This window comes from Pseudorasbora parva, chromosome 18 (assembly GCF_024679245.1).
Source record: "Pseudorasbora parva isolate DD20220531a chromosome 18, ASM2467924v1, whole genome shotgun sequence".
Lineage (NCBI taxonomy): Eukaryota > Metazoa > Chordata > Actinopteri > Cypriniformes > Gobionidae > Pseudorasbora > Pseudorasbora parva.
In genome coordinates, this window is record NC_090189.1 from 32,062,804 (window position 1) to 32,089,414 (window position 26,611).

At 39.6% G+C, this 26,611-nt stretch overlaps 1 protein-coding gene across 2 annotated transcripts in view; it reads right to left on the reverse strand.

Annotated features, from left to right (window-relative positions):
- sgcd (sarcoglycan, delta (dystrophin-associated glycoprotein)) overlaps positions 1–26,611 on the reverse strand; it is a 278,772-nt gene that overhangs the window by 211,636 nt on the left and 40,525 nt on the right. The window contains exon 1 of one of the 2 annotated variants that reach the window (XM_067423885.1): positions 11,286–11,408. The exons of the other annotated variant lie outside the window; for it this stretch is intronic. The gene's annotated coding sequence lies outside the window, so the exon portion shown is untranslated. Of the gene's footprint in view, positions 1–11,285; positions 11,409–26,611 lie in introns of those variants that run through there. 2 annotated transcript variants of the gene reach the window in all.

A 26,611-nucleotide genomic window follows, 5' to 3' on the forward strand; every position in this document is an offset into this window, starting at 1 on the left:
CCTGCTTGACTGTCAGAGAATAAACAAGCAAGAAGACTTATGCGTTCAGGGTGACTGCAAATCACAGAGTAGAGGCAGAGCCTCTAAATGAAGTAGAAAGGCCCCAGAGTGCAGAGTCAGGAGGGAGGCAGAGTGACAGGTGTGCTTTAAGCCTGACATACATTCAAAGACGAGCACAGCCTGTCTAGAGCTCATGGGAGCATCGCAGAGATAGAAATAGCATCTATCATTTCTAGTACATCGGTTGTAAACCTCCAAATCTCTATGGTGGCGAAGTCATACATTTTGGGGTTTCTGGGATTGTTTTTAAAGGGGTGGTAAAATGCATTCTTCCGAAGGCTTGATTGTGTTTGCGGGGTGCACTGTAACATGTGTTCATGCTTGGTTTTCAAAAAATTGCATTATTTTTCATACTTTTTACCTTTATTGTACACTGTTCTGTCTCTCCTTGTAAAAACGGTCTGATAGTTTCCTGGTTCTATGAAGCCGGTCCCTCAAAAATACACAATGGGTTTAGATTGGTTAGCTGGCCCAGCTGTGTTGTGATTGGCTTATCGCCTAGTACACTCCAGCCTACTCTTCTCCACAGCAATAAAAAATGGCCTCGCCCACCTTAATTAATATTCTCGAAGGAGGGGTTTATGTAAATATTGGAGCTACTGATTTCAGCAAATCTGGAGGAAAAGGCTGTAGTTCCCTACCGGCCATTTGCTGTAGTACTTAGAAATTGATTTCTTTAAAATCTGAAAACTCTGAGCGTTGTAACTTTGCAGATGTCGTTTATGCTTATACAGCAACATTACACACTAGCTAAAGTTAGAAAAGTGAAATCGTGTTTTACCACCTCTTTAATTTGATGCAGAATTCATTTTGTGTAGAGGTTTCAAACACACTCCCAAACGCATTTGTCTTTTTTTTTCTTCTTCTTTTTTTTTATGTGCATAATTATGTGCATCATTTGGTCGATCTTTAGGAGAGAGATTTTACAGTTTACATTAATATTAAACAGATACAAAGAGAAATGTATTACCCCAAATAATTCAATTATACAGTTATTAGGTGTCATTATGTTATGACTTTACTTGTTGGGGCACATTAGTATTAACTAATTGATTAAGTAATATGTAATTGTGATTATGGGTTTTGAATTAGTCATGTGCCACAACAAGTATAGTCATAAGATAATGACACCTTTATAAATCATTAGCTAATGATTAATTAAAGCAGACAAATGGAAGTTGAAATGCATGGCTTTGACCCCTTGTGGTAATTAACACATTCATTTACACTATTAGTGAATATAATATGTTATTAAGGACTTAATACATTATGACATATTTAACTAATAACAATGATTACTTCATCTATGAGTTATGTAGAATCTTCATCAGTGTCTGATGCAGTAATCATTAATAAATGGGTTAGTTCACCATTAGTAATACATTAACTCATGATTATCTGTGCATTAGTTAAGCATGAATTAATGCATATTAGTGCACCCGTATTGTAAAGTGTTACCCAGTTATTCCCAAACATGCATTAAATAAATATGAAATATGACTCATTATAATACTGGATCAATGCTTGCTTTGCTGAGTTTGACAGAGAAGCAGGCTAGTCATTAAAATTATTTTCTATTCTAGCAATAAGTCTTGAAAGACCATTTTAAAACGTGAATAAATAAATCGATTTGACAGTACCAAATATTATGTTATTCCAAGTGTGCTGATATTTATATTGTAGCCTTATCAAATTTATTGTAATGTAAAGTTAATGTCACTTTTAAGTTGTATAAAGAACAAGTGCACAAGATATATGTGTGTTGTTTATTTTTTTTATGGGGGTCAGATAAACCTCATTCAATGGGACTGATCTACAGCAATTTGCAGTGTCTACAATACCTGCAGTCTCTCCTTCTGGATAACAAATAATAGATCCACTTGTGTTTTAGCTCAACAAGTGTTCATGTTGATTGTTTTCCTGGCACAGCTGGTCGTCTCCTTCTCTCATTCTGTCTGTGAGCTCCTAATGAGATGCAAAAAGCAAACCCCCCAGAGTACGTGTCCGACATTCAGCGCAGCATTCAGAGTGGAAGGAGAGCCGGAGACACGTAGGCTCTTCACTCCGCTCTCATTCTGCATGGCCACACAAGCACTCCGGCCATTGCTCCATCTGCCCCGCATGCCAATTGAGTCTCGTCGCGCCAATCACAAAACTTTCCCCTTCTCACATCCCTGTCTGAAGCACTTAGATAGATAGAATGATTCATGCTCTTTTCTTTTCAGAATTTCAGGAATCCCGGATATGTTTCAGCTGTTTATAGTGTGTATTTATTTTTGTGATCATATAATATCACAGCATCAAGCAGGGTGCAGGATTCTTCAGAATTCCAGTAATTAAAACAGGGATATATCAGAGAATTTTAACATTTTGTTTTTCAGAATGCGTGTTTTTGTAGTTTAAACAGACAATACCATATTGTTTTCAAAAAGGTGCATTTTGAAACCCATTTACAAAAACTTTTACACGTTTGGTTAAAAATGGTCTGGTATAAAAAGCCCCTGACAATAGTGAGGGAAACGGTTTGAACATGAACTTTTTTTTATGTCCAGAGTTATTATCATTAAATGGACATTTCATTTTTGTAAAAGTTAATATGAATATTTAGTGTCTAAATGAAAACTTTGTAATATACTTTAATTAAAAATTCTCATTGGTATTGTAAGAAAACACTCATTTACCTGGTCAAAAACAGCTCTGTTTTCACCAAGCCACTTTAAATGATAAATGACCCTGCCCCTCTGTTCTGTGGGCCGGCACTGTTGCCCTTGACAACAGTAGAGGTGAAAGAATGGTGACAGGAGACTCTGAGGACACATCTGTGCAACTGTATCAATTTGAACCAGAGTTGGACCTGGGACAAGATGACAGCACCAACAAAATTCGATCTATCTTTATGTACTGGCAGGGTAACGTTAGCGCAGTTAGATACAAATGCTATGTGTTTACTAATGTATACGTCAGTTCATTGACAGATTGATGTTACACCTGCCAATATATATATTTTTTTCTATTAATGTCGGTTTGTCAATGATGCGTCTTGGGCAGTAACAGACCCACTGTTACTGACCCACTTTAGCCGCATTCATCGTGAAGCGTTTCAAACTACACTCACTTCTGGAGGGGCAGCAGGAACACAAATAGCTGGTACCGATCCTTTATTCTGGAGCAGCTTCTTAGCAAAACCGGCTTCATACCAAACCTCGGTTATAAAGCAGTCTGGTGAGAGATGCTTTGCGGTTTGCGCAAACATAAAAGCATTGACGAAAACAAAACTCAGCCACTGCGTCTTCAGCGGTTCGGATTTAGGAACATCAAAATGACTTTTGTGTTCATTATTAAACCCAAGAACAGAACACTACAATCGCTAGATGCTGTTCGGCTCCAATGTATCAACAATGGCAGACTGTGATGAAGACAGAGCTCGCTCAGGGCGGGTCTAAGGTGAAACTGCTTGTCAATCAAAAGTCGTGGGAAAAGCGTCCGACCGGTTTGATTTGAGACAGGGGAAAACATATAAGGAGATTTAAAAAAAAAAAAAAAAAAAAAAAAAAGAATTTTTATCATTATAGGATGGTTGTGTACAGGCACTGCCAACACACATTTCCATACAATCAGCTTGTAAAAGTGCATGTACCATTATATGACCCCTTTAACTATATATATATATATATATATATATATATATATATATATATATATATATATATATATATATATATATATATATATATATATATATATATATATATATATTCACTAATTTAACTAAAAAAAACAAACAGAAATAAAACAGCATTGTGTTTTAATCTCAAATTGTCTACAAATCCAGCATCGACCAGAGATTTGTTTACTAACGATTCCACACTGAAATGAAGCAAACACACACGTCTTATCCACGTGAGCTCGAACTTCATTAAAAATAAAGTTCAACCACACATTCCTAATATTAGGATCAGAAGGAAGCTTATGCAGCGACTGTGTTCTTCCACAATCAGGAATAGCGCAATATCTTGCTATATTCTTCGGCATCTTTATTTTTGTTGGCTAGCGCGAGCCGATCACCTCCATGAGTCGGTGGGCGGGGCTTCTGGATTAGACTGTAGAGTCGTGTTTCATCGCACGATGACGTAAAGATGTGCACACGATCGTTTTCTGGGCCTGGTGTCTATAAAAGCTTTTCTTTGACTTACAATTATGTTTTCAGCTCTGAAACGTAGAGGATATTCTTACCATGAACTTTTATAAAAAGCTCAAGGAAAAGTTGAGTTCTCAATTCATCACTCCGTCAAATCCTGTCTGGCTAGCACACTTCCCTCAATGTTTATGTATTAGGTCAGTTAGCAGAGTGTAGCTGTCAAGACAGTGTTTAAAGGGTTACTTCAGCGATTAGCATATGGCTTTGTATCAGTAGAAACCCTGGAGTATATTCAAATGATTGTGCTTTCCCCCCTCATATCCCCCTGAGACAAGAGATTTATGCATTGTATTTCTGGAAAAATTCCTCCTATGATGCAAATTGACGATATTTACATCATAGGAGGAATGTTTGCCCAAAGCAGAGCCAGCAGAGGGAGCCATTTCCGCATGTTTTGAATCTGCGCATGGGGGATGGGAGATAACACTCAGCTGGCAGGGAGAGCTCAGCTTGCAGCTACAGGCACTCATTTAAACCGAGCTATGGTGAGCAATGTAAGTCTTCTAACTTCTCAAATTAATTTCTATGAAAGTTAAGCTTGCAAAGGCATGAACTGAAACACACCAGACTGAACTCGTGTTGTGAATGTATGCCGCGAGTGTAGTCGCGATTACCTCAGCTCTCATCACGAGACCTCATCAGCTCATTTTTTACACTCCTGCAGTTAGTGCTCAGTGCTGTGATACTTGCGCGGTGACTCACTCATTATATTGAACAGACACGTTTAGTTTTTAATTGTAGTGTCTTCTCTAACTCAGTCACTGTAATCCAGTAGCAGTGGCTTTGGGAATGGCCCCACAAGGCAGGGAAGCATTCTGGGAATTGTAGTCTTTCATCCCCATGAGACAAAAATAATTTTTTTGTCTTTTCTCAGTCTAGAAGGCACAAATTAAAAAAATAATTTCACATTTCTACTACATTGATGACCCAGTTTAAATACAGATTCATCTTCCCAGCGCTGAAGTACCCCTTTAATGTATTTAAAAAAAATAAAACAATAAAAAACAGCCTGGGTGTGCGTAAGATACTTCTTTAAAAAAACATTTTAAAATGTACTTTAAAATGTTTAAAGGTCCCATGGCATGGTTGTTTTATTGTTTTATAATGTCTCCTGGGGTGTACTTAGATTGATAGTATGGTTTTTACATCAAAAAATGTCATAATTTAGAAATAAAAGGCATTTTTTCTTTACTGATATTAGCCCTCAGTTTAGAATGCTCTGTTTCAAGGGGCGTGTCTGCTGTGAGTCTTCAGTGAAAACACCCAATGTTGTGATTGGCTGACATCTTTGCATTTAAATTAGATAACGTGCGGATGGGGGCGTGGTTTAGTTAGGCGCGACTAGCAGAGCAGCGCTGCCAGTCGAGAGAGAGACAGAGAGAAACGGAGCTGGGGAAAGATTGCTGAGGAAATGTTATTGCACCAAGTTTTTGAGAGCGTGAGTTTATTTTGTTTGTATCTGAGAGCTCTGAATAAACACGAGTGAACTTTGCAACGTTATTTCTCTCGCAAAATGCTTTCACCACAGCGAACAACAAACACAACATGGACATGAATACAGTAAGAGCTTCTGTTGAGCATAATGAGCAGCGTCATTCAAACGTGTGATTGACCAATCCGAACATTATAAAGAGGGTTCTTTTAATGCTCTCTGTAGTTTAGTCATTTAAATAACAGATTTGTTTCATACTGCTAACAGAAATGATGTGAGGTTGATGGTTTTAGTCACTGGCTTGATTCACTGATGCATCAAGACGGCCAGCTGCAGGAATGACAGTTTTAAACGATTTAGAAAGAAAGTCTGTGTGAACTTAAAGGATTAGCTACATATCAGAACTCACTGATCCCAGATCAGGCATTAATGAACACTGTTACTCACTGTATGTGGCGGTGCTGTTGAATCCATATGGTAAAGCCTGTGCTGCTAAAGTCCACTGATAAACTGACTCCTTTCTCTACTGATTCTCTGGGCGGGCAAAGCAGAGGAAGGGGCGGTAACCTTTCCTGGTATGACGTCATAACAGGAGAATTCTAGATCAGCTCATCTGAGCTCTCATTTTCTCAAAGGCAGAGAAAGACAGCCTGAACTCGTTTTATACTGATCAAAATTTCTAGCGACTTGGGGACCACATTCAGGCTAGGGGAACTCTTATTAATGTTGAAAAACCTCATAAAATAAAAATGTAATGCCATGGGACCTTTAATTTTAGATGTACAGTATTTTCTTATGGATGGATGGATGGTTGGAATGTGTGTAGGACGCATTCAAAGGGATGACAAAATGCTTCCCGTGTTTTTTGTAGTTGATGTCAAAGGTCCAATCGAACTTTACTGTATTTTGGCACAAAGTCATCTGTCGCTTGGCAGAAGTAGCCTAATTAAGCAGATGCCAACATAGACTAAGGGTGCGTTCACACTTGTAGTTCGGTTCGTTTGGTTAGTTTGGTCCGGACCAAAAAACAAAAACAAACATAATTGTCCTGGTCCGCTTAGCGTTCACACGGGCATTTTTAACAGCGAACCTAAAGTTACCGAACCAAAGGCACAGGGAGACGCTCACAACCTGATTGGTCGGCTTATATGACGTAGGAGCTCGCTTACCGAACATTCAAAACAATGCTGTGTGCGGATTACACGCGCGGGCATTTTATGCGTGTACATATGGCATTATTTTTTACCAGAGAACTCATGAAGAGCTCATGAAATGTTCACAACATTCAAAACAACGCTGTGTGCTGGATTAAACGCGATCATTTTATGCGTGTAACACATATGGCATTATTTTTTACCAGAGAACTCATGAAGAGCTCATGAAATGTTCAAAACAACGCTGTGTGCTGGATTAAACGCGATCATTTTATGCGTGTACATGTGGCATTATTTTTACCCGCTGAGAACTCATGAAGAGCTCATAAAATGTTCAAAACATTCAAAACAGCAGCAGGATATCCTGTTGTGCAGAGACGGCCGTTCTGTCGTCTGTACCTGCTAATAATGGGCAACACAGGAACTTTGATGAGAAGAGCCAGGTATGCTTTTTGTGTGTTTTTTCTAGCATTTTCGAAACATGCTCGTCAGACCAAATATTGATGAGGCTCTTCCTCGTTGCTCTACGTTTGCCCTCTAACGTTAAAGTTACTCATTTTGGATACACCGATCTTTCCGCGTCGTCAAATCAGCTGCATTATGCGTGGCATCTTGTGACATTATACGTCCGGTTTTTGGTCCGTTTACATGTCTTTGGTCCGTGTTGCGTTCATATATCAATCGAACCGCACCAGAGTTCGTTTGGAAGCGGACCGAGACCCATCTTTTTAGCGGTCTCGGTCCGCTTGTTTGGTGCGCACCAGAGTTCGGGTGGCAGCGTTCACATATGTTCAAATGAACCGCACTAACCGAGCAACCGCACCAGGGTTCGTTTTAATCGAACCAAACATGACAAGTGTGAACGCACCCTTAAACTCTCTCATCCTCAAATACCATACTGAGATATGCAGTAATATTAATAAATAATATGTTTTAAGAATTAGTTTTTGTTATTTTCTTGTGATAATTTCAATTTTGATTCAGTGTTGGTCACTACTTGATATCTGGTGTCAGGTCGGTCCAGCAACCGTGTAGATTGGCTCATATTACGAGAAACAGTGACCAGAGGACAGTGTGCACAGGCCAGTGGTTAGGGGAATTAATCAGAAAGGTCAGGAAATTTGGAATACAGCCGTTGTTTCGATTTGGCAGGATACAAGTGCAGAGGCCACTCAAGCTTGAAATGATGTTTCCTCCCAGAGCTAGAAGTGTGCGTGTCCCATCCTTACCCACTGTAGGTTAACAGCCATATATATATATATATATATATATATATATATATATATATATATATATATATATATATATATATATATATATATATATATATATAAATTTATTTATTTTTTTATTTTATTTTTTTCTGTGTGAATGAACATCAGTTTTAGGAAGCATCTTCAGGCCAGTTTTCTCTTTATTTCTTTAAGATTCCTATCCTAACATCGCTGCATTAATCAAGTGTACTTTGACATTCTCTGGGGTAAAAACTAATTGTCATGAGCTGAAATGACGCATATTTAATTTGTAAACATTGTTGGCTTTTATCATCTCTAGAGAGTGAGCATAGCATTATTAAGAAGACAAATAACAGTTTCAAAATTAAAACCATTATAGCAGCTTACTTCGTGATAACACCTCATTCTCAACTTTTGTCCCCAAAGCATTTAAAATATCATCATGCCCCTGTTCAGAATTTTCAATAGACCATTAGGTATACAAGTATAGTTCACCCTAAAATAAAAACTCTGCAATCATGTTTTACCCTCATGCCATTTCTAAGCCTATGGAAGCTAAGAAAAAAAAGGATAATTTTGAGTTTATTACAGTGCCCCTAAAGGGGTTTTTGCCAAAAAAAAAAAAAAAACTTACTTTAGCATGCGTGCAAGAAACTGTTCACATGCCCACATGATTTTTTTTTTTTATGTTTAAATTTTTTTTTTTTTTTTTTTTTTGCGTGCTCATTGAAATATACTGTCTGTAACATATTGTTGAAAAATGAGAGCATGGATGAACATGAATTAATAAAGATCTATTTGCTCAAAAACTGCCCTTCGTTAAGACAACATAGGATTTCTCTCTCTCTTTCTCTCTCTCTCTCTCTCTCTCTCTCTCTCTCTCTCTCTCTCTCTCTCTCTCTCTCTCTCTCTCTCTCTCTCTCTCTCTCTCTCTAGAATCAGAATTTGGCGTAAACAGAATGAGAGCATGGATCCATCATGCTTTGTTACCACTGTGCAGGCTGGTGGTGGTGGTGTAATGGTGTGGGGGATGTTCAGCACCTTGTTGAATCAATGCCACGTAGAATTAAGGCAGTTCTGAAGACGAAAAGGGGTCAAACACAGTATTAGTATGGTGTTCCTAATTATCCTTTATGTGAGTGTATATATTAGAGAAAGCCTATACTGCCTTAACAATATATTGCCAAACGTTTTGGGATGCCTACCTTTCCATGCACATGAACTTTAATGGCATTCCATTCTTAATGGTTTAATATGGAGTTGGCCGACCCTTTGCAGCTATAATGGCTTCAGCTCTTCTGGGAAGGCTTTCCACAAGGTTTTTGTAGTGTGTTTATGGGAGTTTGAAGCTCCGCTTTAATTCATCCCAAAGGTATTCTATCAGGTTGAGGTCAGGACTCTGTGCAGGCCAGTCAAGTTTCTCCACTCCACACTTGCTCATCCATGACTTTATGGACCTTGATTTGTGCACCGGTGGGCAGTCATGTTGGAACAGGAAGTCTCTAACCTGTCCTCACAAAGTTGGGAGCATGAAATTGTCAAAAATGTCTTGGGATGCTGAAGCATTAAGAGTTTATTTCACTATAACTAATGGGCCAAGCCCAACCCCTAAAAACCACCTCACACCATAATCCCCCTCCACCAAACTTTACACTTGTATGCTAATCTGAAGGCCACATGAAGATTGGAGATCTGTACCTATTGATTCTGCAGAAAGTTGCTTGCCATGTGCTGACTCAGTTGCTTCGTTGCATTGTTATAAATCGTAATCGTTTATAACATTGCATTGTTATAAATCGTTTTGCTTATGTGTACGTGTCAAACAGAACATATCAACTTTAGCACTCTGGACTCTGGACATGTATGGGCCAGCGTTGCAAAGCCCAACAGGACATTAAAAAAACAATCAAGCTATGTGTTTTCCAGACGGGTTACCAAAGCCAGTCAGCAGGTAAATTAATCTTGAATAGTGAAATAATATTCCTTTCTTGATCGGTTCACTCTCTCTTTAATTTGACATTTGAAGGGCACGTGCGCACGTGTGTGTGTGTGTGTGTGTGTGTGTGTGTGTGTGTGTGCCCGGTTTGCCTTTCTACCAACCGATCGGGCGTGCATGTAATACAAAAATAATAGTCCAATCAATCGCGGGTTGATGAGAAATAAAACATTGTGTTTGTTTGATAAAGACATTTACGAGCCCTGTGATTGAGAGAATCATTCTAGTTGTCACTTTCAAAACAATCTCCCTCATGTGAACTGAACTGACAGGGGAGCTGAAGCTCATTAAATATGCAAACCTTATCCAATCCTAACCGTGGGCGTTTACTTCCAACTCTCCAGTGTGTCAAGCCCACCAAAACCCAGCGTTCAGGAGAGAGCTTCAAAATCAGAGTAGAAAATAGCCTATTACTTTTTGTTATGATGTTTTTGAATGTAAAAACGACACAAACGTCATTAGTTGACCTCAGACAACAGTATAAAAAAATAAAATAAAAAACAATTCATGACATCTTTAAACTTTTGGATTGAAGACGAAATAATATGAAGCACAATATTCTCTCACCATTCCTATCTTGATATAAAAATCCATGCTTTCTAACACGCACATTGTGTGCCGTGGTTTTGTGGCTGTCAGAGTAGAAACAAAAGCTGCTGCTCTCTGTATGTTGCTCTGTGGTCTCCGGGTGCATTTATATGTAAATTGTGCATGTTTTTTTTATTTTTTTTCTATTAGATTTAAAGATCTGAAAATCACTGACATTTACCCACCCATGGACTTTTCCCTCGAAGAAATCAGAACAGAAGTGAATGAAAGTGGACAGAAGAGATGGATTTAAACACCAGGTGTAAAACACCCTCGTCTACTTGTGATTCGATCTTAAAACTAGGTGTAAAAAGGACCTAAATTTGATTTGCAAGCTTTGCTTAGCATCTTATAGACAAATAAAAATGCAGCCAGAGGGCAAAAAGTGGAGAACTTTCCATTATTGCATTTTGTTTCTGTAGCATATTGTATACCATAAAAAAAAAATGCCTCTGAATTAAGTGCTGTGACACACCTGGCTGCTCCTCTAACTATATACTGTGTCGAGCACAAATGTGCTTAACCAATCATAGCTCACGACCCATGTCTAATAATTGCCCAGATGGTGACTACCATACCCGATCTTGCATAATTAAAACCAAAGAGAAAAACAGAGACTCACTCTTCCCCCCCTAAATGTTGGCCTTGGATGACCTAGTAGCCGTCCGCCTAGCGCAGGAGGATCGCGAGGCAGTAATAGCCCACCTGTTCGTCCAAACGGCCCTTCCCTGTTAGACCCGAGGCCCTGTCGTCCTGCCATGTAATAAAACTCAGACAGAGGCTAGCGCTGTCTCCACTAAGGACCTTCATTAAAACTCTGGAGTTGTTTGAAAGTCAACCAGTTTGGGGCCACAGAATGGTGGCTGGAGCTATAGAAAGGCCTCCGATTGGAAGACCTCTAAACCGGGGAGGAACAAACATCCCGAGTGGGGGGTTTACATGCCCCACAGGCCATACCCCAATCAAACGCAGTGTTATGAAGACAAAGGGTCTTTGCAACTCAAAGGGGGTTGAATTAAAACAAGGCCAAGAGCAAAATCCCAGTGGGCTGTGGCATTTGAATAATATGGACTCGCATCAACAAGCCTCAGTGTGCTGTGGGCCCACTGCTTGTTCTGTCAAAGGCTTTCTTGTGTGTAAGTTTCCAGGGTCACAGAGAAATCTAGGTAATTTCACACATGTAGAGCAGGAAAATATGATGACATAAGAGATGACATAAACTGTGAACAGGCAAAACAAAATAATAAAAAGATTGCAAGGAGGCTTTCATGAACATAATAGACAGTGTACTTTACATTAACGTGTCCTTGTCTAAGCAATTACATGTGTATATAAAGGATGTATATGTAATATTGTGGCCAAAACTGGTACTGCAATCACTAGCCCCTCTCCCCTTCCCCCCTGAATCGAGGTTGCCAGATAGGCTGCAGGATCCAGCTGTGGTAACTAGAGCAGAGCTGGCAACCCGAATGCCCAAACACTACTGACTTCATGATTGGCCGATAGGTGGAGGGCGGAGCTTCAGGACAAAACACAACATGTCAACATCAACATCAATTAAGGGCTGCAACAACAACCTTTAAAGGATAATATCCTGGCCAGACTACTGTTGTCAGTGATATATGTATTTGTAATTTGTATGATTTCTTAATGTCTAGTGACATATCAGGGCCATTTTATGATTAATTAATGGATCGGTAGCAATTTATTTTACAGTGTCCTTATTGTGTACATGTGTACATGGGATGGTGATGGCGTCGGGAGCGGCGGTACGTTCGAGAGGTGCTGTGTGCCCTAGAACAAAATCCGAGAATTTTATTTACAAAGCTGATGATGGGAAAGTGATAGTGGAGGATGAGTTTTTGAACTTTATCACCGTCAAAATGAGAACACTGTCCCAAGATGAAATTGTTTTGTTAGCCTCAAACAATTTCTCATCTGAGTGGATTGAGGAGTCTAAGCGATTGCTATTTGAAATGACTACAACTACCATACGCTGCATCAAACATAAAGGCCCTCAGAAGGACATTAATAACATCAAGGATTGTCTTAGGGTGCTTAATGAGTGCGGTGAAAATATTCCCAGGTTTGTTTCGCACTATCTGGATGAACTTCCACCTGTTGGATTTGGCAACATGGACGCCTCGGCGTTACTCAGCAGAGTGGAACAGCTGAGCCGGGAGGTTTCTAGTCTGAGAGAGGCCCTGGAAGCTCAGACAAGCGTGAATGAAAACTTGGGGGCGGTTACAGCGGTCATGGATCGCCGAGTGACTGCTATGGAGAAGCTCCATGGATCGCTTGGCCGGGCACATGGGGCTGGTGTTGCCTCAGCGTCTCGGGAGAGAGATTTGCCGGTTTCGGAGCCGTCGGCTTGTCAGTCACAGGGAGAGGCTCCTAGTCCTTTACCACAGTCCCCGGCGTGGAGTACTGTTGTGGGGAAAGGGGTACGTAAGACCAATAAGCCTTCAAACGCAGTCGTGCAGCCACATAACGGTGCTCTGCAGGCTCGACTGAAACGGGAGCAGCGGAGGAATATGGGGATAATTGGAACCGGCACAGAGAGCAATATTCCAGTGGTAAAAACTAAGCTGGTGAGTGTGTTTGCTACTAGATTTTCTCCTAGTCTTGATGCTGGCAATCTATGCTCTTACTTGACGGAGAAATTGGGAAAATCGGTTATATGTCGGAAAATTGACTCAACACGGAACAGATTTAGTTCGTTTCATGTCACTGCTGAGTGTAATGAAGTAGCAAACATGTACGACCCACAACTGTGGCCGGCGGGGATTTATGTCCGCCGTTATTATGAGGCTCGCAGACCTAAACTTAACAGTAACAGCGCGGCCCACGGATTAGGAGAGAGGGCTGATCTGCAGCAGCGCGCTGTGTCTGACATTACATCTGTAGCCCGACAGGAGCACAGCTGCCATGTGGGTACCTGCGATACACTCACATAAATGAATATTAATATTGTGTCATATAATGCTCGGGGATTGCGCGTTGGGCATACGACAGCAGATAAATCACGTCGCTTTGTGGTGGATAAACTGTTGGAGACCTATGATGTACTGTGTGTTCAAGAGACTTTTCTACCTAAGCAAGATTTGGAAAGACTGAACTCCCTACATAAAGACTTCTATGGGGCAGGTGAATCAACCACTGACTTGAGTACCGAAATAGTTCGTGGCAGAATAGCTGGTGGTGTTGCTGTATTATGGCACAAAAAGTTTGATCAGTTAGTGAAAGTGGTCAGATTGGATGTTGACTGGGCTATAGGAATTGAGTTCAGCTGTGGTGGAAAAAAGTTCATCATTTTAAATGTTTATACACCATACGAGTGTTCTCAAAATGAAGATGAATATCTTAATAGGCTGGCTTGTGTTATGTCCTTTATTCAGGATAATGCTTCCACATGTTTTTTTATTGTGGGTGACATGAATGCAGATGTTTCTGATAGTAGCTCTTTATTTAGCAATCATTTATCACAGTTTTGCTCTGATAATGGTTTGATTCTCTCCAGTAAAGTGCTTTTACCTGTAAATAGCTTCACTTACATCAGTGAGGCATGGCACACAACTTCATGGTTAGATCACTGCATCTGCACAGCTGATGCACATGATTCATTGGAGGCCATGAGAATTAACTATGAATTTGCCACTACAGATCATGTGCCTTTTTCATTATTGATAAATGTGGGTAATTTACCTACTCTATCATCTGTGAACAATGCTATGAGTGTAGGGAAAATAGACTGGTCTAACGTGACTATGGAGGATCTTAATGTATACTGTGTTCAGTCGGACGCACTGCTCAGTAATATCAAGTTACCAATAGATTCAGCTGCATGCTGTGATATTAACTGTAAGAACCCGCAACATGGTATTGAGCTGTGTTCCCTATATGATAATATTGTTGAGTCACTCCTTGCCTCAAGCAGGCCTTTGTACAAGACCAAGAGTTTTAAAGCTAAACCAGGCTGGAATGAATATGTGGAAGAGCTTTATATTGAGGCTAGAAGGGCTTTTAAAGCTTGGGCTGAGTCAGGTAAACATAAATATGGTCCCCTTTTTGAATGTAAGAAACAGGCTAACGCAAGATTTAAATATGCCATGCGGTTCATTAAGAGGAACGAAAACACAATGAGAGCTGATTCTCTCGCAAGGAAACTGCAAAATAATAATCCAAATGACTTCTGGAAAGAAATCAAAAGAATGAATAATTGTAAAACATCAGTGCCAACAAATATTGATGGTGTAACTGATTCAGAGCAAATAACTCAGTTGTGGCAAAAACATTATTACGAGCTGTTCAATTGTGTTAAAAGTAACTCCTTTGCAGTGGGCGATATTGACACTAATGAAGAGGTGACTGTCTCCACAAAAGAAATATATGATGCAGTTAGGATGTTAAAAGATAATAAAGCATGTGGTATGGATAAGATATCTGCTGAACATTTAAAATTTGCAAGTAGAAAACTTTGTCCTCTGCTTGCGATATGTTTCACTGGGTTTTTAGTTCATGGTATTTTGCCTGATTCAATTTTATCTGTTATGTTAATGCCTATTATTAAAGACAAAGCGGGCAAAATAAATAGTATCGATAATTACCGTCCAATTGCTCTGGCAAGTATCTTGTCCAAGGTCATTGAGAGGACATTACTGAATAAATTGGAACAGTTTTTCCTGACCTCTGACAACCAGTTTGGATTTAAACAGAAACATGGCACTGATATGTGTATTTTTGCTTTAAAAGAGATTTTGGATTTGTATAACAGGCACAATTCCACAATTTTTATGTGTTTTATTGATGCTTCGAAAGCTTTTGATCGTGTAAATCATGAAAAATTATTTTATAAATTATATAACCGAGGGGTTCCCAAATGTCTGGTCAGAATTCTGGCTTTTTGGTATGCGCATCAGTCAATGTATGTAAAATGGGGTAGTTTTGTGTCAGCTCCATTCAATGTATGTAATGGAGTTAGACAGGGAAGCATTTTGTCTCCGTTTCTTTTTAATGTCTATTTGGATGATTTATCGAAGCTGCTAAACAGCTGTGGAACAGGCTGTATGGTTGGTAATATGATTATAAACCACTTGTTGTATGCGGATGATCTGGTGATTTTTAGTCCGTATAGTGCTGGTCTTCAAGAGTTATTGAGCATCTGCTCACAATATGGCACAGATTTTGACATTAATTATAATGCATTAAAGAGTAATATTATGATTGTCAGGAGTAGGGAGGACATGAAACTTACATTTCCTGATTTCTCTCTGTCTGGTATTGTTCTTAAGGTGTGTGATGAGACTAAATATTTAGGACATTACATAACTGATGACCTGTCTGATGATAGGGACATTTTTAGACAATGTCGTATGATATATGCACAAGCTAATATGTTAATCCGAAAATTTCATATGTGCTCAGGATCAGTGAAAACTACCCTTTTTAGAGCATTTTGTACCCCTATGTATACTGCTCATTTATGGCGCCGGTATAGGAAGAGCAGCATGCAGAAACTTACTGTTGCATATAATGATGGGATGAGGCTGCTGCTTAAGGTGCCACGTTGGAGCAGTGCGAGTCAGATGTTTGTCAGTGCTGGTGTGCCCACCTGCTCTGCAGTGCTGCGCAATATCATGTACAGAAGTATGTGTAGACTGACTGACTCAGCAAATAGAATAATCTTAGCACTAACGAACCCAACACTAAGTTCAGTCAGATTCTTCTCCAGTATGTGGAGCCACTGGCGTTTTAGCTTGTATGTAAACGTGTGATATTGTGGGTTTGTTTTTTGTTTTGTTTTTTTGTGTGTGTGTTTGTACTGCTATTGTTGTATTGGTTTTACATGTTTTGGACCGTGTGTGTCCTGAATAAAAGTTTGATGATGATTACATATGTTACATGTGCTTACCATAAAAATAACAGTAAATTATGCATAATTAAATGCAACTAATCCTCAACCATACCCTAACCCTAGCAGGTACATGTAGTTAATTAATATTATTTAGTACTTAAATATATAATTATACTTAAACAATTACACTGTAAATTAAAGTGTAACCCTTTTTCTTTATATAGCATTGTGATTGCTATGCAACATGATAACTAATATAAAAAAGTGATCAAGATGATGTGCTGTATGATAGCAGTGTCCTGAATGCACTCTGTATGTCTGATGAAAATGTCCTCGACTCCCCTTCACACATCCAGAAGAAATTTACATGGAAATCTGTTGAGGTTTCTGAATATCAGCACACTTTGCAATAGTAACGGTATGTTTTGGAGGATGCCATTTGCAATAATGTGGGTGATATCAAGCAGAAAATTAGCTGGCCCCATCTGGCCCAAAGTCAATGGCCTCTGAATTTTCCTTTCAGGGAAACTTGCTGTTCAAATACAGACATGAAACCCACAAGTTGTACCATCTCAGGTATTATGGGTTAATTCATGATAGATTTCATACCCTAATTCATTTCATCCTAATATTTGCATAAAATGTACGAGCAACCTGGAGTAATCTTCCTGCTTTGTTTAATGCTGACAGTACAAGGCACTTAATACCTGTTGAGGAGAAAGAGAAGAAGAAAAAAAAAAAACACTAAGCACTATGCAAACACCATGTTGAGCCACACAGCGCTGAATAAAACTCAGCTTTGGCGGAACAATAATGGCATAGATTACCCGCCAAATGTCATACAAGCAGGCAGGGTTAGGATGCTATGAAGTGGGATCCACTGCCGGCTTGGCAAACAGAGGTGCGCTTCTCGCCTCGTTTGATAAATACGCATTTGCCAAATTGGATTTAGATAGGATGTTCTCTATCTAAGGTTCTACAGATGCTCATTTGCATCTAAGTTCAATGTGGAGGCAACAGCATGGAGGGATGAGAGATTTCCCTCACAATAATATAGAACCGGCCCTCCGCACCTGCAGTTGCTTGCGTTGTTATATTTTTTAAATCTGGCAAGAAACGCTCTTCCTTCTAATCTGAGAATATTGCCCTAAGGTATAACAGATATGACAGATAAACTTAGTTGTTAAATTGCTAGCCTAAGCATCCCCTGTCAGAGATTTTGGATAGCTACTGTAAAGTTAAAAAAGAAAAAAATATATTTAAATAAATAAATAAATCACTAAAATCTAAACCTTAAATTCAATTGCTTCAATTTGAAAGAGGTGCAAAAGTCACAATCCGCAGTGATAAGTACATTTCATTGTGTCAACCACTTTGAATTGAACTCTTTTCCCTGCATTGACAGACATTTCCATCATTCATGAGATAACAACCCGATCTCACGCAATTTGTCCATATTTTACGAGGTGGTTTTTGCTAAATTGTACATATTTTTAATTGGTCGTGGGATAGCTTTGGAGACAAAATTATAAAATGTTCATAATTTATGAGACAACACTAACTGTCACTAACTAGACTGCCATTAACGGAAATTTCCAGCGTTTTGTGTTTTCGCTGTTATACACTGAAAAGATGACTTTGTGGTATTATAAAATCTATTACATTAATTCATGTAATTTATACATTGTTTGATACAAGATTAAGTTGCAACTATATATCATGTAAAATTTACACAATTTATTATTGTAATAAATTAACTGAGAAGAAAGAGTACATTTTACCATATATTTAGAAAAACGAATGTTTTATAGTCACAGCACAATCACCTAAAAAATAGTAAGTACATTTTAATCTGAAAAGCAAAGTGTGTTTGAATCCGCCCGCAAGTTTTTTTTTTTTTTTTTTTTTTTCAAAGATCCCGTTTGTTCAGTGGTGGCAGAGACGGTTGATTTGAGATGTCGCTTTTACATGGCTGGCTTATTCTCGGTAAGTTTTGACTTTTCTATTTTAGATTTGTGATAACAGCTATGTGTTCATGTTGATGGTTTGATTTGATGGTTTGATTATTGCATAGATGTTACGGTTCAAAATTAACTGAATGTGAGTTTTAATCACAACAACGTTAGCTGAAGTGCCGGCATTATCGCCTTCTATAAAGTTGAGACTGGTGGTTAGTTAAAAATAAAGGGCATTAAATGTAGTTCTTATAGAAAAAGTCACCCAGTCTGGTTAACTTCAAAATAATTGAATGTTAGCTGGTCGTGATTAAGTGCTGGCTGCCTGTGTGTGTGTTGTTAGCCTGCCGTCTAGTCCTTTTTATATCCACCGAAAATTTCACAGCAATTAATTTATCAAAGCTAATTACCAAAGAATGTCAAAGGGTGTTTTGGTGTTGGGTTCATGTTTTATATTTTTAGGTTTTCATGTTCACTGTCATGTTCTGTCATGCACTTCCTGGTTTGTCATGTGATCCTGCCATGTGCTCCCTTGTCTGATGTGTCATTGGTTTATTGGTTGATCATTGTTCACAGGTGTGTCTTGTCTAGTCCTCAGTCTTTATGTATTTAAGCTCTCATGTTTGCCATGTATCTTTTTCTGTTATTGTGAATGAATATGAACCCGTTTGTTTGTGAAGGTTTAAGTTTTAAGTTTTAAGTTTATGCTTAGATTCATGCCAAGCCAAGCCTTTTGTTTATGGTTGGATGTAAGTTTGTGAGTTAGGTTTAGTCATTTTTAGCAAGCATGTTCGTTCTGCACTGATAATGAATCTATTTTGTATTTGGTTCTCAATAGAATTGAGCAGTGATGCCGCTGAACACATCGAGAGGATCCAGTCGATGTGTGAATGAGCATGAAGGAGAAGTGTTCATTCTGTTTGAGCTGGACTATGCATGTGCTCGTGTTCGTTATGCCACTGTTGGCTGCTGAGGTTTATGGGTCCTGCACACTGTGCGATTTTTCAAAATCCTTTGCGAATGTCCCTTGTCAGACTGTACGAACATGATCGCCATGTCACACTGTAAGATCTCAGTTGACATTAATGTCAGACTGCACGATAGTGAAGGCGCGCTAAAAACGGACGCGCGCAAGAAAACTCGTCCAGTGTTTTATATCATCAATGAATGACGCGTTCAGTGACAGTGAGCTGCATTACACGCGGGACTGAAATGCTGGCTACAAAGAAATCTCTAGCACTCGTTTTGGTCATAGTTTGTCTTGAAAAACGGAGATATTTGACGGTCGTCGTAGGAGAAGTCACACTGCAGGATTCTGTGCCAAATCTTCTGACACTGCCACACTCTAAAAAATGCTGGGTTAAAAACAACCCAAGTTGGGTTGAAAATGCACCGACCCAACAATTGGGTTGTTTTAACCCAATGGTTGAGTTGTTCTTACCCAGCAATTGGGTTGTCTTAAGCAACATTTAACCCAACCACTGGGTTAAAACAACTCAACCACTGGGTTAAAACAACTCAACCATTGGGTTAAAACATCTCAATTGTTGGGTCGGTGCATTTTCAACCCAGCTTGGGTTGTTTTTAACCCAGCATTTTTTAGAGTGCAGAATTTCGTCTGAGTTAAAATTTGATCGCAGCGCTCATTAATCGGCGGCCGGTGAACATGTCAAACTAACGACCAAAGACGTCAGATTTTAGCCTAGGATCAGAGGAATCTTTTAGGATTTGCTAAATTTGTCCCAGACGGCCAAATCGTGGCCAAAAATCGCACAGTGTGCACCCGGCTTTAGTTGAACCATACAAGGTTAATTCTACAGTTATTGTAAATTATACTGAATCTACCTAAACTACTAATCAGTTGATGTGAAGATTACTGATTTAATGGTTGATTGTGAATGTTGACATTAACTGTTAAACTTTATTGTATTTTTTTGTGGTAAAAGTATTTGATGCAGAGAAATTTATTCAATTTATGTAACACTTTAAAAAAAGCAACATTCACATAATAGTAGGGAGTGATATAAATTCATTAAACTAAGTAATTCAAAATGTGAAATGGACAGACATTATAAAATCTAATTAGTTACTTCATAACAGTAAATATTACAGATTTATAAAATGTACTTGATATTTTCACAACAGTGATGTTCCTATGCATATTTACAATAATGCGATCATCAACATTAAACAGCATCAAAACTGTCTAATGTTACTGGACGAAATGCTGGCAGAGAAAGAGTTAATTGCTTGGTTTTATTAGGAAAACCAAGTTAAAAATCTTCTGAAAACCTTAATGATGAATTATATTTACAATATAGAATGCAAGCCATGTGAACAAGTAGTGTAATGTTCAACATTCATTTTATTTAATAAGTATCCACTGCTATATTTCAACTCAATCTCCTGCAAAAACAACAACAACATTTTTTTTTGCTATATATATATATATATATATATATATATATATATAATATATATATATATATATATATATATATATGAGGCAGTACTTTTGAATGAATTTGAGAAAGATTTGAACCAAAATACATTTGTTTTTGTTTTTTGGAGGAAAGTAAACAAGAAAGTCTTTATCCATAAATCCATTAATACGCGTTAGTAATATGCGTCTATAGGTGGGTGCACAACGAACATACACTCTGTTTATTACACACACAGGGATGCCAAACGCACTCATGACTCATTAAGAGACTATAGGTACAACCTTTTTATACCATGCGCCGACCATTTTTCCCATTGTTAAACTAGCAAAAGTGGATTACGGACAAGCCCTAAGTGAACTTGGCCGTACGCTTTAGACCACAAGCTTAGATCTTTAAAATAGGGCCCTTAATGTTTAATCATATACAGATGGTACTCAACTGAAATATTCTTTATTTGCAACACAGGTACCGCTATCATATCTGCAGAAACATGTCATTTCTGCGTTTGACTTCTAAGTGGTGAGGCCATAACTTGTAGAAATCTGTGCCAAATTAATTTCCATGATGTCAATAGTACATCATAAACATTGTTATATTTCTTTGCATGCTTGTTATCAAAGCATCAAGAAAGCTCTGGTGTCTAATTTGAATATGATTATTTGCTATATTGGGGAACTATGGGGCTTTGCCTGAGGGTGTAGGAGTGAATCAAAGAACTTTGAGTTTGAGTTTGTTTACACCATTTTAATGAACTTCAGGTTATGATGAGAGCGATACAGACACCTTCTGAAAGAATGCGAGATATCCCTACTTCCATTATTCTATACAATGCATGATTTCACTAAACTGTAACATGTGTATTAATAAAATAATCCGTTTTGGTGAATTCTTCTTATTCATGTAAGACTATAGTTATTATTCTTTCCATTTCCTCCGACAAGACAAGAGTAGGTGACTTTCACTGCACATTCATTTTACCTGGAGATGTTCACCCTGTCATGTCATTCTCTTTTTAGATTAGCCTGGCATTGATGTTCAACAGCAAAGACGTGGATTTAAAAGAAAGGAAAGCACAAGAAACCATGACAATGAAGTCGAGATTGACTTGACAGTACAACAACATCCAGAGCCTGCTCTAAAAGATAGCTCAAATATACATTCAAAGACAAACATCCATCAAAACTAAAGGAGATTGAAAGGGCTGAGATGAAATGTCTTCTATATAGTCAAGGGAGTAATTGATGAAATCGTTCTAAAATCGCTGCTTTTGAAAACCAAAATCGGAATTCTATTTGATGCTAAAATGGTGTCTAGTACAACAAAAGATGTTATATATGTCAGCTATATGTTGCAGTTATAAGCTATATGATGGTTTTAAACCACAAATGTTTTATATCATGATATGAGCTGTGTTTGATTGTCTGACAGTAATAACCAACCTTCAGATTGTGAAAGACTTCAAAAAACCAACTAAACTTTTTTTTTTTTTTAAGACTGCAATTTAAGGTCCAGTTGACAGATGCATTGACAAATGCCTGCAGGAAAATTTGAAATCCCATTAAATCATATACTGACATTTTCAAACAACTTAAGACTTCACACACTGCAGAGAGATCTTCTAAAGGAATATGAGTCAAAATTCCATCCTATGAAACACAGTATAGGGGATACTAAGGGCTAGAGATTAGGGGGCACAACCTAACGCAGATTTTAAAGAGAAAATTTGTCAAAATTTCTGAACACTGAATCACTGGACATTTATCTAAAGATAGCAAAAGTAATTTTCTTACGTTTATTGTTCATCTCAGTGTCAATATCAGACAAATCTGCTATTGAGCCGCGGTTCAAATCCCAGTTGCTTTAGTTGAGGCATGTTGTCACACTGCGTTACAATGAGCTCCTTTTGGAACTACACTATTATATTCGATACCTTTATTAATTCTATTGAAAAACCTTGAGAAAAAGGTGAATAATGACTTGTGAGGGAGGGATTGTTTTGAAAGTGGCAACTGGAATGATTCTCTCGACCAAAGGGCTCGTAAACGTCTTTATAAAACAAAGACGTTTATAAATCAGAAATGCTTAATTATTATTATTTCTAGGGGTGAAATTCCCAAAAGCATATATGTGGCAAGGGGGGCGTGGTTCAGCGAGGTCTGCAGCGGGAGAGAGAGAGCCGCGGGACGAGCGGTAAGTGAGTGGGTTGGACGCAGATTGATAACACCTGTCTCTTGTTCCAGTAATGGGCGTGGAGAGAGCTTAAAACGCTGGCGGAATCGGAGGCAGGGAAGAGAGAGACGGACTGCTGACGCACCCCCTGAGACACTGAGTTATCCGGAACCCGAAAGTTGTGTGACCCGGAAGTGAAACTGAGACTGAGCATATGAGAAAAGACACACGCTGAAGTGTGCACGTTGTGATTTAAGTTATTGAATAAAAGAGACGTCAGCAGTCCAAGCCGACCCCTTGTCCTCTTCCTTCCTTATCTTACGAACTCTTTACACGGGTGCCGAAAACCCGGGAAGGAAGTATAGAGGATTCTGCGTGGACTATCGCAAGGTGAATGCTGTGTCGAAATTCGACGCCTATCCAATTCCGCGGGTTGACGAGTTGCTTGTTCGGCTGGGCACGGCTCGATTTTATTCGACATTGGACTTAACGAAGGGCTATTGGCAGATCCCCTTGTCTCCATTGTCCAAAGAAAAGACAGCTTTCACCACGCCGTTTGGATTGCACCAATTTGTCACACTTCCATTCGGGTTGTTCGGGGCTCCCGCCACCTTTCAGCGGCTCATGGACAGGATTTTGCATCCCCATGCCGCAAATGCTGCTGCTTATCTGGATGATATCGTGATTTACAGTCACAATTGGCAGCGGCATATGCAGCATGTCTGGGCGGTCCTGAGGTCGCTGAGAGGAGCGGGGCTCACGGCCAACCCGAAGAAGTGTGCAATTGGGCGGGTGGAAGTAAGGTATCTGGGCTTCCACTTGGGCCATGGACAGGTGCGTCCCCAAATTGATAAGACCGCAGCGATTGCGACCTGCCCGAGGCCCAAGACCAAAAAGGAGGTAAGGCAGTTGTTAGGGCTGGCGGGATATTATAGGCAGTTTATTCCCAATTATTCGGACCTCACCAGCCCTCTGACTGACCTCACTAGAAAGGGGCTACCAGATACGGTCCAGTGGACGGAGCCGTGCCAGCAGGCCTTCACCCAAGTTAAGGCTGCTCTGTGTGGCGGCCCGCTTTTACACTCCCCTGACTTTTCTCTCCCTTTTGTGTTGCAGACTGATGCGTCGGACAGAGGGTTGGGCGCAGTCCTGACCCAGGAGGTGGAGGGGGGAGAGCGGCCGGTGCTGTACATTAGCCGCAAGCTCTCCAAGAGAGAGGCTAAGTACAGCACCATAGAAAAGGAATGCCTCACCATCAGGTGGGCCGTTCTCACCCTCCGCTACTACCTCCTGGGGAGGGAGTTCACCCTTTGTTCGGACCACGCTCCTCTCCAATGGCTCCACCGCATGAAGGATACCAACGCGCGGATCACCCGTTGGTATCTAGCTCTACAGCCTTTTAAATTCAAGGTGGTCCACAGGCCGGGTGCTCAGATGGCTGTGGCCGACTTCCTCTCCAGAAATGGGGGGAGGGGGCTGCAGGCCGGACGGCTCCCCGGCCTGAGTCGGGCGGTGGGGGTATGTGGCAAGGGGGGCGTGGTTCAGCGAGGTCTGCAGCGGGAGAGAGAGAGCCGCGGGACGAGCGGTAAGTGAGTGGGTTGGACGCAGATTGATAACACCTGTCTCTTGTTCCAGTAATGGGCGTGGAGAGAGCTTAAAACGCTGGCGGAATCGGAGGCAGGGAAGAGAGAGACGGACTGCTGACGTTCCCCCCTGAGACACTGAGTTATCTGGAACCCGGAAGTTGTGTGACCCGGAAGTGAAACTGAGACTGAGCATATGAGAAAAGACACACGCTGAAGTGTGCACGTTGTGATTTAAGTTATTGAATAAAAGAGACGTCAGCAGTCCAAGCCGACCCCTTGTCCTCTTCCTTCCTTATCTTACGAACTCTTTACAATATAGTTAGCCAACTATGATTGCAAGTTCCGTCGTTATCAGTTAATCGAGTCGTTGTTTCCTGAAGCGATCATTTCAACGAACATTTGCAAACAGCATGGCAGAGTTGAGTGGTTGAAACCACAGCTCTCTGCCTTTGGTTAGAAGCATAGTTTCTTGTTTGCATGACGTGGACTTAATAAATCCTTATCTTGAGCAACATGAGCAAGATGACATTTACTACAATCTATATATTTTATTTCCAATACATACTGTCATTTATGTCTTTTAGTTTGTCAAGAGATTTAAAGCACTGTTTTTGAATATGCTCTCTATATGTAAGAACGGATTGATTCTTGAAAATAAAGCAAAATAACTGAGAAATATAAGAATTAATTCTCAGATGCCATGTCCATAATTTATAGCAAAAAATCTAGCATGAATTTGATCTCAGAATAATTCATTAAAAGCAGTAATTACATTTGAAGAGCGCGCGCGCACGTGTGTGTTTGCACGGTTCGCCCTTATATCCACCGATCGAGTGGGCCAAGCAATACAAAAATAATATTCTAATCAATCGCGGGTGGATGAGAAATAAATCATTGTGTTTGCTTTATAAAGACGTTTACGAGCCCTGTGGTCGAGAGAATCATTCCGTTGCCGCTTTCAAAACAATCTCCCTCATGTGAACTGAACTGACAGGGGAGCTGAAGCTCATTAAATATGCAAATCTTCTCCAATCCTAACCGTGGGCGTTTACTTCCAAGTCTTCAGTGCGACATGCCCACCAAAACCAAGCGTTCAGGAGAGAGCTTCAAAACCAGTGTTGAAAATAGCCTATCACTTATTAGTTGATGTTTTTGAACCTAAAAACCACATAAACGTTAATAGTTGACCTCAGACAACTGTATGAAATAATTTAAAAGCCAGCTCTTGACACTATAAAGCTTAGTAGGCTCAGGGAAGGAAAAACAGACGCAGACTGGTTGTCACCATTGGACAATATTTCTATGTTTTATGGGGACTTTCCATAGGCGTAATGGTTTTTATATTGTACAAACCGTATTTTCTATCCCCCTACACTGCCCTTACCCCTAAACCTACCCATCACAGGAAACATTCTGCATTTTTGCTTTCTCAAAAAAAAAAAAAAAAAACCTCCTTCTGTATGATTTAAGTGATAAGTGATTCGATATTGCCATCTTTGTGGGGATATTTTGTCCCCATAACGTTTATATATATATATGCTATATCATGCTAATGTGTCTGGTCTGGGTGGCAGAACACGATCAAGCTGATGTCTACCTCCGTCTGCCAAACAAGTCACACCTCATTTGCATCAGGTCAGCCTACCGTGTCCATTTGACTTACGTGTGCAGTGACCTGAATGGAATTTAATTGGTGCTAAACATTCCATCTGTCTTATTAATCATGTGAGTCTCCCCATCTCACCTCCATATTTGTCCAAAACTGAGTGATTATTAACTGAACAATTTCTGATGGCCTGCGTAAGTCTGCCCAAAGCGCCAGGGTTAACTGAATCCAATTAGCAATGAAATGTGTACAAATGAATTTTCACCTGGACTTGTGTGTCTTTTGTGTTTGAGTGTGAACAATCGGTTACAGGCTTAAACAACCAAAAGGTAAA